Genomic DNA, 11,259 nt, shown 5'->3' with positions numbered 1-11,259 from the left:
TTGTTAGTGGTCTCAAGGTTGTCGATTCTATAGCGAGACCAATCAAGATCTTCTGCGATAATCGTGATGCCATTTTCTTCTCTAAGAATAATAAAAGTGGAAGCAGAAGTAAGCATATCGACATCAAGTACCTTCGTGTGAGAGAGAACATTAAAAGGAATGAAGTATTCATTGAGCATATTAGTACTGAACTGATGATTGCGGATCCCATGACTAAAGGTTTACCGGTAAAGCAGTTTAAAAGTCATGTGGAGCATATGGGGCTCATTGATTCATTTTGTACTTAGTTCTTTCTATTCAGTCTACAGACATCATGTTATTTTAATAAAGTTTTGTGCACATTTATTATCTTATCCATGAGGATAAAATTAAGTTTGGACCCGAATGACTTATAGGAAGTTCGTTCATTAAGTACATTATCCATAAAGTACTCATTTAGGGAGGTATTAGACATCGTGATACATGGAAGGGACGGCTTATTACATAAAAGCTTTACCGCCATGATTCGTGTGTAGTATTCCTTGAATGAGTGGGAGGATTCCATGAATGGTTGGAATAGATAAAGTATTGGCCAAATCATAGAACTGAACACCATAAGGAATTTATGTGTCATAAGGGCCAAGTGGGAGAATGTAAGAAATTTCATTTAAGTATGTCCCTTATGTCATATATATTATTGTAATTATAAAATTACGGTGTTCAATATTCTATTCCAATTTGAAGCTTATTATGTAAATCAAATATTATGAATTAAATGACTGATTTAATTCTTGTGGAACAAGTATTTGATTTCAATCAAATATTCTGAATTAAATCACTGATTTAATTCTTGTGGAATAAGTATTTGATTTAATTAATGATTTAATGTTTGTGGAATCAATTAGCTGTATTGATTGATTTTTTATTCCTTGATGGGAGGAATAATTAAGGTAACAGCTCTAATTGAGGGTCCCCTGACCTACCTATAAATAAGGCCTGTGTATTCCATCAATTGGCACTCACTGGTAGGCATAGGTCAGAAGAACCTCTCAATAAAATTGTTTTTAGTTTTAGTTTGATTGCTGTGGAGTCGTTCTTCAAGCTGCTTGAGCAAAGCAATGGCTGGAGGTATATATATATATATATATATATATATATATATATATTAAATTTCCGCTGCTAATTATATTGTTAATTAGCATTTATATATATTCAATATCTTACAGGACTGTCTCCCACAAGAGGTTGTCACCGACATCCTCTCACGACTGCCGGTGAAGTCGCTCATGAGATTCAGGTGCGTTTCAAAGGCATGGTGCTCTTTAATCTCCACCCCCAACTTCATCTCCACCCACCTCAATCGCTCTCTTTCGAACTTCCAACACTAGACCTGCCTTTTTGTCTGCCATTCCGACGAAAACTACGAAAACCTCCTACACACCCTCCTGCTGTATCCATCAGATCAAGAAATAGAACAAAAAAGAGATTTCTTTGCATGCCCATCTGATTCCATACAATTGCATGATATACACCCGAGCCAAAGAAACAAGTATTTCTTTGACTTAGTTGGTTCATCTAACGGCCTACTTTGTCTTGCCCATAAAAGTTGAAGTTTATGTGTTCTCTGGAACCATCCATTCAAAAAGCCATATCCCTTACCCGGTCTAATCTTGGATTCGAAAGTTCGTTAAACCAATATGTTGGCTTTGGGTATGAGCCCACGACGGATGATTACAAATTTGTGAGGCTTGTGTGTCCAGACACTGATTATTCTTGTTTAAACAGAATCAAACCTGTTCCACCTTGAAAGGTTTCTTAGAGAATAGAATTTGGCGGAATGATATCATCAGCCTTCTCATTTAGCTTAAATAATGAAAGAGTTACAATTACAATCAAACTTTAATCTTATCAAGATAAGAGTGATAAGATAACTATCTAAGAAAACTATTTACAATAGAAGACTTAATATACTAAAGAAATCTAATTAGAAATAATTACAAGAGAAGAGATATAATACAAACAGATGATGTTCTGTTTGTATTTACATATAGAAGAGAGGTTGAGAAGGAATAGAAGTCTTATGATGCTGGATCGCTATTGAGACTGCGATCGATCGCACTAGTACCTGCGCTCGATCGCACTCGAGTGCTCTCGGATGATAAATCTCTCGGGTATTGCGATCAATCTTGCGCTCGATACTCTGAAGGTTGCGATCGATCGCAATGTGTTGCTAGAGCTTCATCTGCTGTGATAACAGTAGGATCATCAGCTAGCTTAACATGCCCCCTCAAGCAAAAAGGGGATGGAATCACTTTGAACTTGGATTTGAGAAAGAGAAAACGTGCTGAAGATAATCCTTTGGTAAAGACATCTGCAATTTGATCTGCTGTAGAAATGAAGTAGATTTTGATATCTCTGTTGAGAACTTTTTCCCTGATAAAGTGATAGTCAACTTCAATGTGCTTTGTTCTAGCATGGTAAACTGGATTGGCTGCCAAAGATAGGGCACTCACATTGTCAACCAGACAATTGGAGCAATTGGTAGAGAGATGTGAAGTTCATGAAAGAGCATTCTTAACCAATAAAGTTCAGTTGTAGCAATAGCTAGAGATCGATACTCAGCCTCAGTGCTTGATCTAGAGACCACTGGTTGTTTCTTGGCACTCCAAGATACCAAGCAATCACCAAGAAACACAGCAAAACCAGAGGTAGATCTTCTATCATCAGGGCATCCTGCCCAATCAGAGTCACAGAAAGTATTCAGTTGGAGATTATTCTTGGAGTAAAACAGGCCATGGTCAGATGAGCTCTTAAGAAACCGTAAGACTCTCTTGACTGCGGACCAGTGAGTGGCCATGGGGTGGTGCATATGCTGGCACAGCTGGTTCACTGAGAAAGCTACATCAGGTCTTGTCAATGTACAATATTGCAGAGCTCCTACTACACTTCTGTATTCAGAGGGATCAAGTAATTCTTCACCATCTAATCTAGAAAGTTGGGAACCAGAGGAACAAGGAGACTTTGCAGGCTTTGCTCCTGTCATGTGAGTTCTGTTGAGAAGCTCATAAATGTATTTGGATTGGCAGAGATGAATACCTACAGGGCCCCGAGTGACCTGAATGCCAAGAAAGAAGCTTAGTGGTCCTAAGTCCTTTACAAGAAATTCCTGCTGCATGAGTTGTACTATAGATGTAATCATATCAGAGTGTGTCCCTGTAATGATAATGTCATCTACATAGATTAGCATAAATATTTGAACACTACCAGATATAAAAATGAACAAAGAGTTATCCACAAGAGATGCAGTGAAACCAATATCCAATAGATAAGTAGAAAGTCTTTTGAACCAAGCTCGTGGGGCTTGTTTAAGACCATAAATAGCTTTCTGCAGTCTGCACACTGAGTGAGGATGGTTTTTGTCAACAAAACCCTTTGGCTGTTCCATGTAAACTTCCTCTGATAAGGAACCATGAAGAAAAGCATTAGAGATGTCTAACTGCTTAATCATCCAGTTGAAGTATACTGCTAGTGCTAAAATAACCCGAATAGTGGATGGCTTAATAACGGGACTGAATGTGTCAGTATAATCCACCTCAGAGGTTTGTTCAAATCCCTTAGCAACTAGTCTGGCCTTAAATCTGTCTACTGCACCATCTGATTTTCTCTTAATCTTGTACACCCACTTGTTATGAATCACATGTTGGTGCGAAGGCCTAGGACAAAGAGTCCATGTTTTGTTGGAGAGAAGGGCCTCAAATTCCAGAGACATAGAAGCCTGCCACCTTGGGTCAGGAGCAGCTTTACTATAGCATGAAGGTTCAGTTTCAGGTAGAAAAGTATGATAGCCTAGAAGGGGATACCTAGAGTGAAACATTTTGAAATCTGAGAAGTTTTTGGGTTTTTGACTTCCTGTTTTGGACCTAGTGGTCATGGGGTGAGATGGGAGAGGAGAGGGTGTCTCAGTTATGGGTTGAGCAATGGGTTCAGTAGTAGGTTGGGAAAGATGATCTGTAGTTAAGGAGGATGATGCAGTAGTATTTGGTTGAGTAATAGGTTCAGGGATAGGTTGGGGAAGATTGTCTATATTTGAGGAGGGTGCTGCAGTAGATGCAGTAGTGTTTGTACTTAACAGTTGAGTTTTAGATCTTGTAGTCATTGGATGGGATGGCATTGGAGCAGTAGGCAAAGTAGGATTTGGATCTGCAGTATTGGTTACCGGATAGGCCTTATTGGTTACCGGATAGGCCTTATTGGTTACCGGATCAAGACATTTGTAACCTGCAAAGTTATAACCTAAAAAGATACAAGGTTTAGACCTATTTGTGAGCATTGTAAGGCCGCAAGAGAGGATAGCACAAGCATCCAAAAACTCTGAGTTTTTGGTAGTCAGGGGCTTTGGTGTAAAGTTTAGAGTATGGAGACATGTTTTGGAGAACAGGTGTAGGCAATCTGTTTATGATGTATACAGCAATGAGGAAAGAATCTACCCAATACCTATTGGAGAGATGAGAGTGAGCTAACAATGTTAATCCAGTTTCAAGGACATGTCTTAGTTTTCTTTCTGCAAGGCCATTTTGAGGAGAAGTGTATGGACAGCTTTTTCTATGGACAATGCCATTGGTTTTGAGAAAAGATTGGAATTGAAGAGAGGTATATTCACCTCCTCCATCAGATTGGAGTTCTTTAATTGTTGTGGAGAATTGGTTTTCCACAAGCATTTTGAATTTCAAAAATGTTTCATAGGTTTCAGACTTGGTGTGTAAGGGATAAATCCATGTAAACCTGGAGTAATCATCTATAAAGACAATGTAGTATTTATAACCAGTGATTGACATTACTGGAGAAGTCCATATATCAGTGTGAATGAGTTGTAGAGGGGATAAAGATACACGGTTAGAAGCAGAGAAAGGTTGTTTCTTACTTTTGGCCCAATTGACATGACTCACAAAGGATACTTTTATTGATATTTGAAACTGAAACAGAATTTGAAAATAAAACAAGGAGATTATTATCTCTAACAATTCGAGTGACTACATCATTAGCAGGATGGCCTAACCTAAAGTGCCATACTAAAGAAGAGGTTCTTATTCCTAACAAAGCTATGAAAGACTTGCTGCCCTTGTGAGACTTCTTGCCTAACCATAGAGGATACATGCCATTCTCACTCTTGCCTTCCAGGAGGATTGTTTTGGTCTGAAAATCAATGATATAGAAATTAGAGGAGGTTAGAACAAAGAAACAATCATTATCATGACAAAATCTTTGAATGGAAACAAGGTTTGCAGCAGATTGTGGACAATGCAAGACATTATTAAGTTTAAAAGTAGAGGTAGAAGATTGAAGAGTTGTAGAACCAGAATTGGCTATAGCAAGAGCTGTTCCATTCCCCACAGCAACAGTTTCATTGTCTTGGAATGGTTGCTGGATGTTAAGGTTCCCTAAGTCTTGAGTGATGTGCACATTGGCTGCACTGTCTACATACCACTGAGGATCTTCATAGGTAGTGTTGGATTGGGCCACCATTGCAGCGAGTTGATGAGGTGGATGTCTCCCTTGGAAGGAATAGTCCATCCTATGGTAGCAATCCAAGGCTTGGTGGTTTACCTTCCCACATATTTGGCATGGAACTCAAGGAGCAGAATTGAGAGATGTCTGGCCTGAGTTTGGTAGTGGTAGTAGCCCAGTAGAGGTATTGTACCTTGGAGCAGGAGAAGTATTGCACCTTGATGCTGCATTGTAATTGTTGTTGTTGAAGAACCTGGCAGTAGCAGGAGAAGGTCTAGGGCTGAAATTTCCAGTAGCAGGAGAAGGTGATCTGGGACTGAAGTTTCTAGCTGGAAACTTGGCAGGGTATTGTCCACGACCTCTGAAGGATTTTTGTCCTCGTTTTTTAGTAAACAAGGCAAAGGTTGAGGTGTCTGCTGATGATGCTAGCTGCTGATTCAATAGTGTTTCATGATTGACAAGCTCCTCTTGAAAATCATCCAGTGAGAGTTGTTTCTCTCTAGTTAGAAGAGAGACAGTAGTGACAAAAGTGTTGAAGGAAGGATTGAGGCCATTCAGGAGAAAAGAAATCATGGTCCTCATCAGGAACAGGTTTCCCTACTGCAACTAATTGATCAGACCATACCTTGGCTGATTGAATATATTTTGAACAGGTCAAGGAGCCTTGATGGAGACTCATCAATTGTCTTTTGAGATTGGCAATTCGAAACCTAGAATCATTAGCAAACTTGGTTGCTAAAGTGGACCAGACTTGTTTGGAAGTATTAAGTCCATAAACTGTGGACAAAACTTTCTCAGAGAGTGTCAGATTGATCCAACTGAGGATACATTGATCTTTTTTGTTCCAGATGGTAAATTCTGGATTAAGAGTTTCCACACCTTTGTCATCTATGATCAGTTTGGGAGGGCATGATTTAGATCCATCAACTATGCCTAACAGATCATGGGTGCGCAGGATGGGTAGAAATTGTGTGATCCAACCTAGATAGTTTGGACCTTCAAGCTTTCCATTGAATTGGGAAAGTGTAGGTGGAGAGAAGGTTGATGCAGAAGAAGATGCCATTAAAAGACAAGTTGGTGTATAGTAAAGGGAAGAAGAAGAAAAGAAAGAAATTTGAGGCGTGTGCCTACAATGGCTCTGATACCATGAAAGATTTCTTAGAGAAATAGAATTTGGCGGAATGATATCATCAGCCTTCTCATTTAGCTTAGATAATGAAAGAGTTACAATTACAATCAAACTTTAATCTTATCAAGATAAGAGTGATAAGATAACTATCTAAGAAAACTATTTACAATAGAAGACTTAATATACTAAAGAAATCTAATTAGAAATAATTACAAGAGAAGAGATATAATACAAATAGAAGAGAGGTTGAGAAGGAATAGAAGTCTTATGATGCTGGATCGCTACTGAGACTACGATCGATCGCACTAGTACCTGCGCTCAATTGCACTCGAGTGCTCTCGAATGATAAATCTCTCGGGTACTGCGATCGATCTTGCGCTCAATACTCTGAAGGCTACGATCGATCGCAATGTGTTGCTGGAACTTCATCTGCTGTGATAACAGTAGGATCATCAGCTAGCTTAACACACCTTTGGTTGATATTTATACGTTGGCTGAGATTTATACGCATCGAACCGGCACATGGCGCTCTATTACGGCCCCCGCTCGTCCCTACGTCGTCAAGATGCGGTGCTCATCGGTTTTTGTGAGTGGGGCACTCCATTGGGCTGCACACACTCCACGGCGCCAGGGAGTGGTACTCTTGGACTAATCTGTTTGATGTTCAAATTGCGATATTTCACAAGATGTTAGGCTTTACAAAGAGTGGTGAACTTCTTGTTATCAAGGCTGAAAGGTTGTTTTCTTTGGGACCAAGTAACCGAGGATATTTGGAGAATCCTCCCATTTGTGGCCTAAAGCATATTTATTTGAATACTTATGTGGACAGCCTTGTTCTACTGAATGTAGCTGACCAAGTTCCGGGGAGACAGGAGAATTCGTCTGGTGGTAGTTAGCTCGCAAAGAAAGGCAGGTAAAGGTGAGTTACTTGATGCTAGTTCCACATTGTACTTGTTACGATTACCGAATTTGTGTGGTTAATATAGGTTTATGAATAATATTAAAATTTCCTATTTCAATATGAAGTTATTTCATCAAACAAATGCTGTTTTTATATGGATAATATTAAAATTTCCGATTTCTGAATTAGTGGTTGCTCCGATATCTCTATTCCGAAACTACTTCGTTTTAAGGAATTGGTCTGTGCCTTCCTGCTCAGTTTCGTTTTTCCAATAAACAGAAATTTTTTCTGGAACAGTCGTTTTAAGGAATAGGTAAATTGTTTGTTGTTGTTTTTGTAGATTGTGATTTGATTTAGGTGATTTCCCCTGTTTTGGTTTATCTTTGTGGATTTTTGGTATGTAATATTATTGTCTATGATATCAGCTTTTTGAATTATGATCATGTTAATTTATATGGTGTTCTTATTTACTATTTATCTCGTATTTGGTAGCTGAGAATACCGAGGTAGGGAATATAGATTGTGTTTTAAGTTGATTTTGGTTTTTGGGTAAAGTGCAACTCAGCTAATGGTTGTTTGAGGCAGTTCAGTAATGTTGTTTTTATGAGATAAAAGAGAAGTGGTGAGACTGGTTTATGGTTTGTGTGTTCTCCTTGGATTTGTGTCAAAAACCTGTTAAATCCAATGTATTCAATATATGTGTTGTTGTTTGTTTCTTTCCATTGTGTTTCTAATTCTGATTACTTTTAATTACTTGGAATTTGATTCTTGTTTTAACCAATATGCAATTTTTTAATTCCCTAATGATTCCTCACTGTTGCCATCAAATATCTTGAGAAAAAAAAATGAAAAGTCGATATCAAGTCTTGGTCTATATTTAAAGACTTTCTATGGTGTATTAGAAAATGGAGTCTTTCGGTTTGTTTCTACTCTGCATTTTCTAAATCAGAAAGAGAGCATTAGAGTGTCACCATTAAAGTATCTATTAACTCCAGTTGCCTGTTTCTCCTTTATTAGGTAATTGTAATGGGCAAACTTGAAAATTGTATTTTTCCATCAGCAATGGCTGCAAATGGATGTTAGTGAGGAATGTGTCCTTTTATTGAGATTGGTTTATTAATTATCTAAAAAAAAGTTAGGAATGTGAAACTATGGCTTCACAGGTCAACCATTTTATAAGTGAAGATTTGACGCCATTGTTATTCTGCTGCCTTTGTGCTACAAGTTCCTTGTCTTTTTGCAAGAGGCTATACTGATGTTCAGCATGGTAATCCTATTAAGACATAGGAACGTATTGTTAAGCAATTTGTTTGGGCAGTTAGATCATGGACAGAAGAAAATTTGGCTTGACTAGGGAAAGTGTGATCTTTGTTGCAATAGGAATGCGCCTACTACTCTTCTTGTATAGCTTAGGAATGACAGTTTGTATTTTTTGGTGTTTTATGTTGCTCTGTTTTAGGCGCTTAGGAATGGCAGTTTGATGTAGTTTTTTGGTTTTTCCTGTTTTAGGAGCTGGTTGCTCTTTTAGTTAGTTCTGGTAGCTGGTTGCTCTTTTAGTTAGTTCTTGTAGCTGGTGTTTATCGGCTATTGTTGTAGTTTCTGCAGAAATGTAGTTTGGTGTTTGTGGAGTTGCTGTTGTAGCAACTGTGGTCCAGTTTTTACAAGAGAGTTGATTGTAATGTTTTTGTTTGGTCATAAAAGTTGTGCTTATTCACCAAAAAAAGGAAAAAAAAAATGCATTTGCAATTTGCAGAAAATTCCAATGTTTCTTTCGGGAAGTTAGAGCACTTATAAACTTTGGTTTGCTAGGGGCGTTGAGGGCGTGTAGTCGAACATTATGGGATGGTTAGGTTTTCTTAGATATTGGATTATGATGGTAAAACATATGATAATTTAATTTATCTTCATTAAAAGTGGACCTTGGTGTGTATGATATTGATATGTCTAGGATCAAAGCTTGATATGATGCTTTCATTTTTTTTTTGTTGGTTGATGAATGAGCCCTTTCATTGGAGTTAATAAAGCCTCATATAATACTTGAGAGTGGTGATGTTTGCGTTAGTGTCAAGCATCTCTATTGATTCAAAATGTTATGATGTGCCTTGAATTCACTGCTTGGTTGATAAGTTCTTTACTGTACACATTGTCACAAATTCTGCTGCTCAATTCAATCATATTAGGGATGCTAGAGTATTTTTAGGAGTTTCCCATTTTTCTGTAGATATAAATTATAAATCTGAATCAAAAGTTTTAACGTGTTTGTTTCCTGTCTATTATTTTCATTTGCTTGCATTAGTTTTTGTCTACTTTACAGAAATGAATCGAGGGAAAAAGATTTCGTGAAATGGTTTTACACCAGCTTGGATCGATGGAGTTGGTCGATCACATAGTCGAGACCCCAAACTCGATATGAAGTACCAAGGAAGAAATATCTGTTTTGTTTGCTTGGATTGCTTCTGTTGTTTATGTTTTCTTTGTTGCTTTACTTTCTTGGAATATATGAAAGAGTAAAAACGGTACTAGAAGGAAGAATTCTCAAAGGTTTTCAGTGTTGGCTTTCTTTGCACTTTCAATGTGAAGGGTAAAAAAAAGAGTATCTAATGCTCTAAGTTGTTTGCTCTGATGGTAGTTCAGTTTATTCCTCCTTTAAGAGATGATTGTAACATGCAACTGTGAAAAAATACCAGAAATCAGAACATATTTTTCCATTTGCAAAATCCGTGATCCTGTTGTCGGTGAACTTTGAAAGGATCCAAAGTCTAATTCTCCCATTTCAACATAGTAAGTGTTAGTTGCTTTTCATCTTTTATTGAGTGAGATTGGAGCATGCAAATGTAGGAACATCTTTTATTGAGTGATCTTGTTGTTAGTGAACTTTGAAAATTGTGGATGTATCTTTAAAGTAACGCAATTTGAGTTTATCAGGTTCTCAGGTAGTAACTGCAGAGATCGTAGTCTTTTGTTCTTCTTTTTCTTTTTAGGAAATAGAGAAATCTGATGGGATATCTATCTTTTCAGGCACAGTTGCAGACAACATACGATCTGGAGTGCAATTGAGAGGGAAGAAGCTAAGTGATGAGGAGATTTACAAGTTGCTAAGTCTTCGACTTTTTTTGTTAGTGTTGTCTTAGACTTTTCTTGGTAGGGTTTATAAGCATGCATGTACATATATGGGGGTGAAAATTATTGAACTGATAGCTGGTAAATGGTAATGCTTTGATGAGTTACTGTTCTTTCTCATCATCTTCCAATATTAGCTAGTATGACAGTAGCTGTTTTACCAGCATATATAGCTAATGATGAAAGTTTTCTGATTCATCCCTTGACAATCTTTGTAGTTTCTGAAATATTCGTCTCCATGGCTGGAAATTTAGTTGGAAGTTCGGGTCTTCTAGCTGGTCCCTCTCTTGGTGTAGATAAACTGTTCCTTGGTCATCTAGCTAATGATGAAAGTTTTCTGATTCATCCCTTAACAATCTTTGTAGTTTCTAAAATATTCGTCTCGGTTCTTCTAGCTGGTCCCTCTCTTGGTGTAGATATATTGTTCCTTGAAAAATGCTAGGTTTACAAGCAAATTAAGTCATTTGTTGGAGAGCCATATTAAAGTAAGTCATTTGTTGGAGAGCCATAAAGCCTTTATTCTTGAATTTTTGCTTGTAATATCTCTATACATCAAGCTATAAACACTGTTATCCCTCCCCCGTCATCGGTTACCGTCCACCTCCATCTCTAGCGCCGCCCCTTT

The 11,259-nt window shown here is 37.8% G+C and overlaps 1 pseudogene; it reads left to right on the top strand.

Annotated features, from left to right (window-relative positions):
- Window positions 1–546: 546 nt before the first annotated feature.
- LOC132181803 (F-box/kelch-repeat protein At3g06240-like) lies at window positions 547–11,076 on the top strand (annotated as a pseudogene).
- Window positions 11,077–11,259: the final 183 nt, after the last annotated feature.

The sequence above is a fragment of the Corylus avellana genome, chromosome 5 (genome assembly GCF_965113065.1).
Source record: "Corylus avellana chromosome 5, dhCorAvel1.hap1.2, whole genome shotgun sequence".
Classification (NCBI taxonomy): domain Eukaryota; kingdom Viridiplantae; phylum Streptophyta; class Magnoliopsida; order Fagales; family Betulaceae; genus Corylus; species Corylus avellana.
This window is presented reverse-complemented; position numbering and strand designations above follow the sequence as displayed.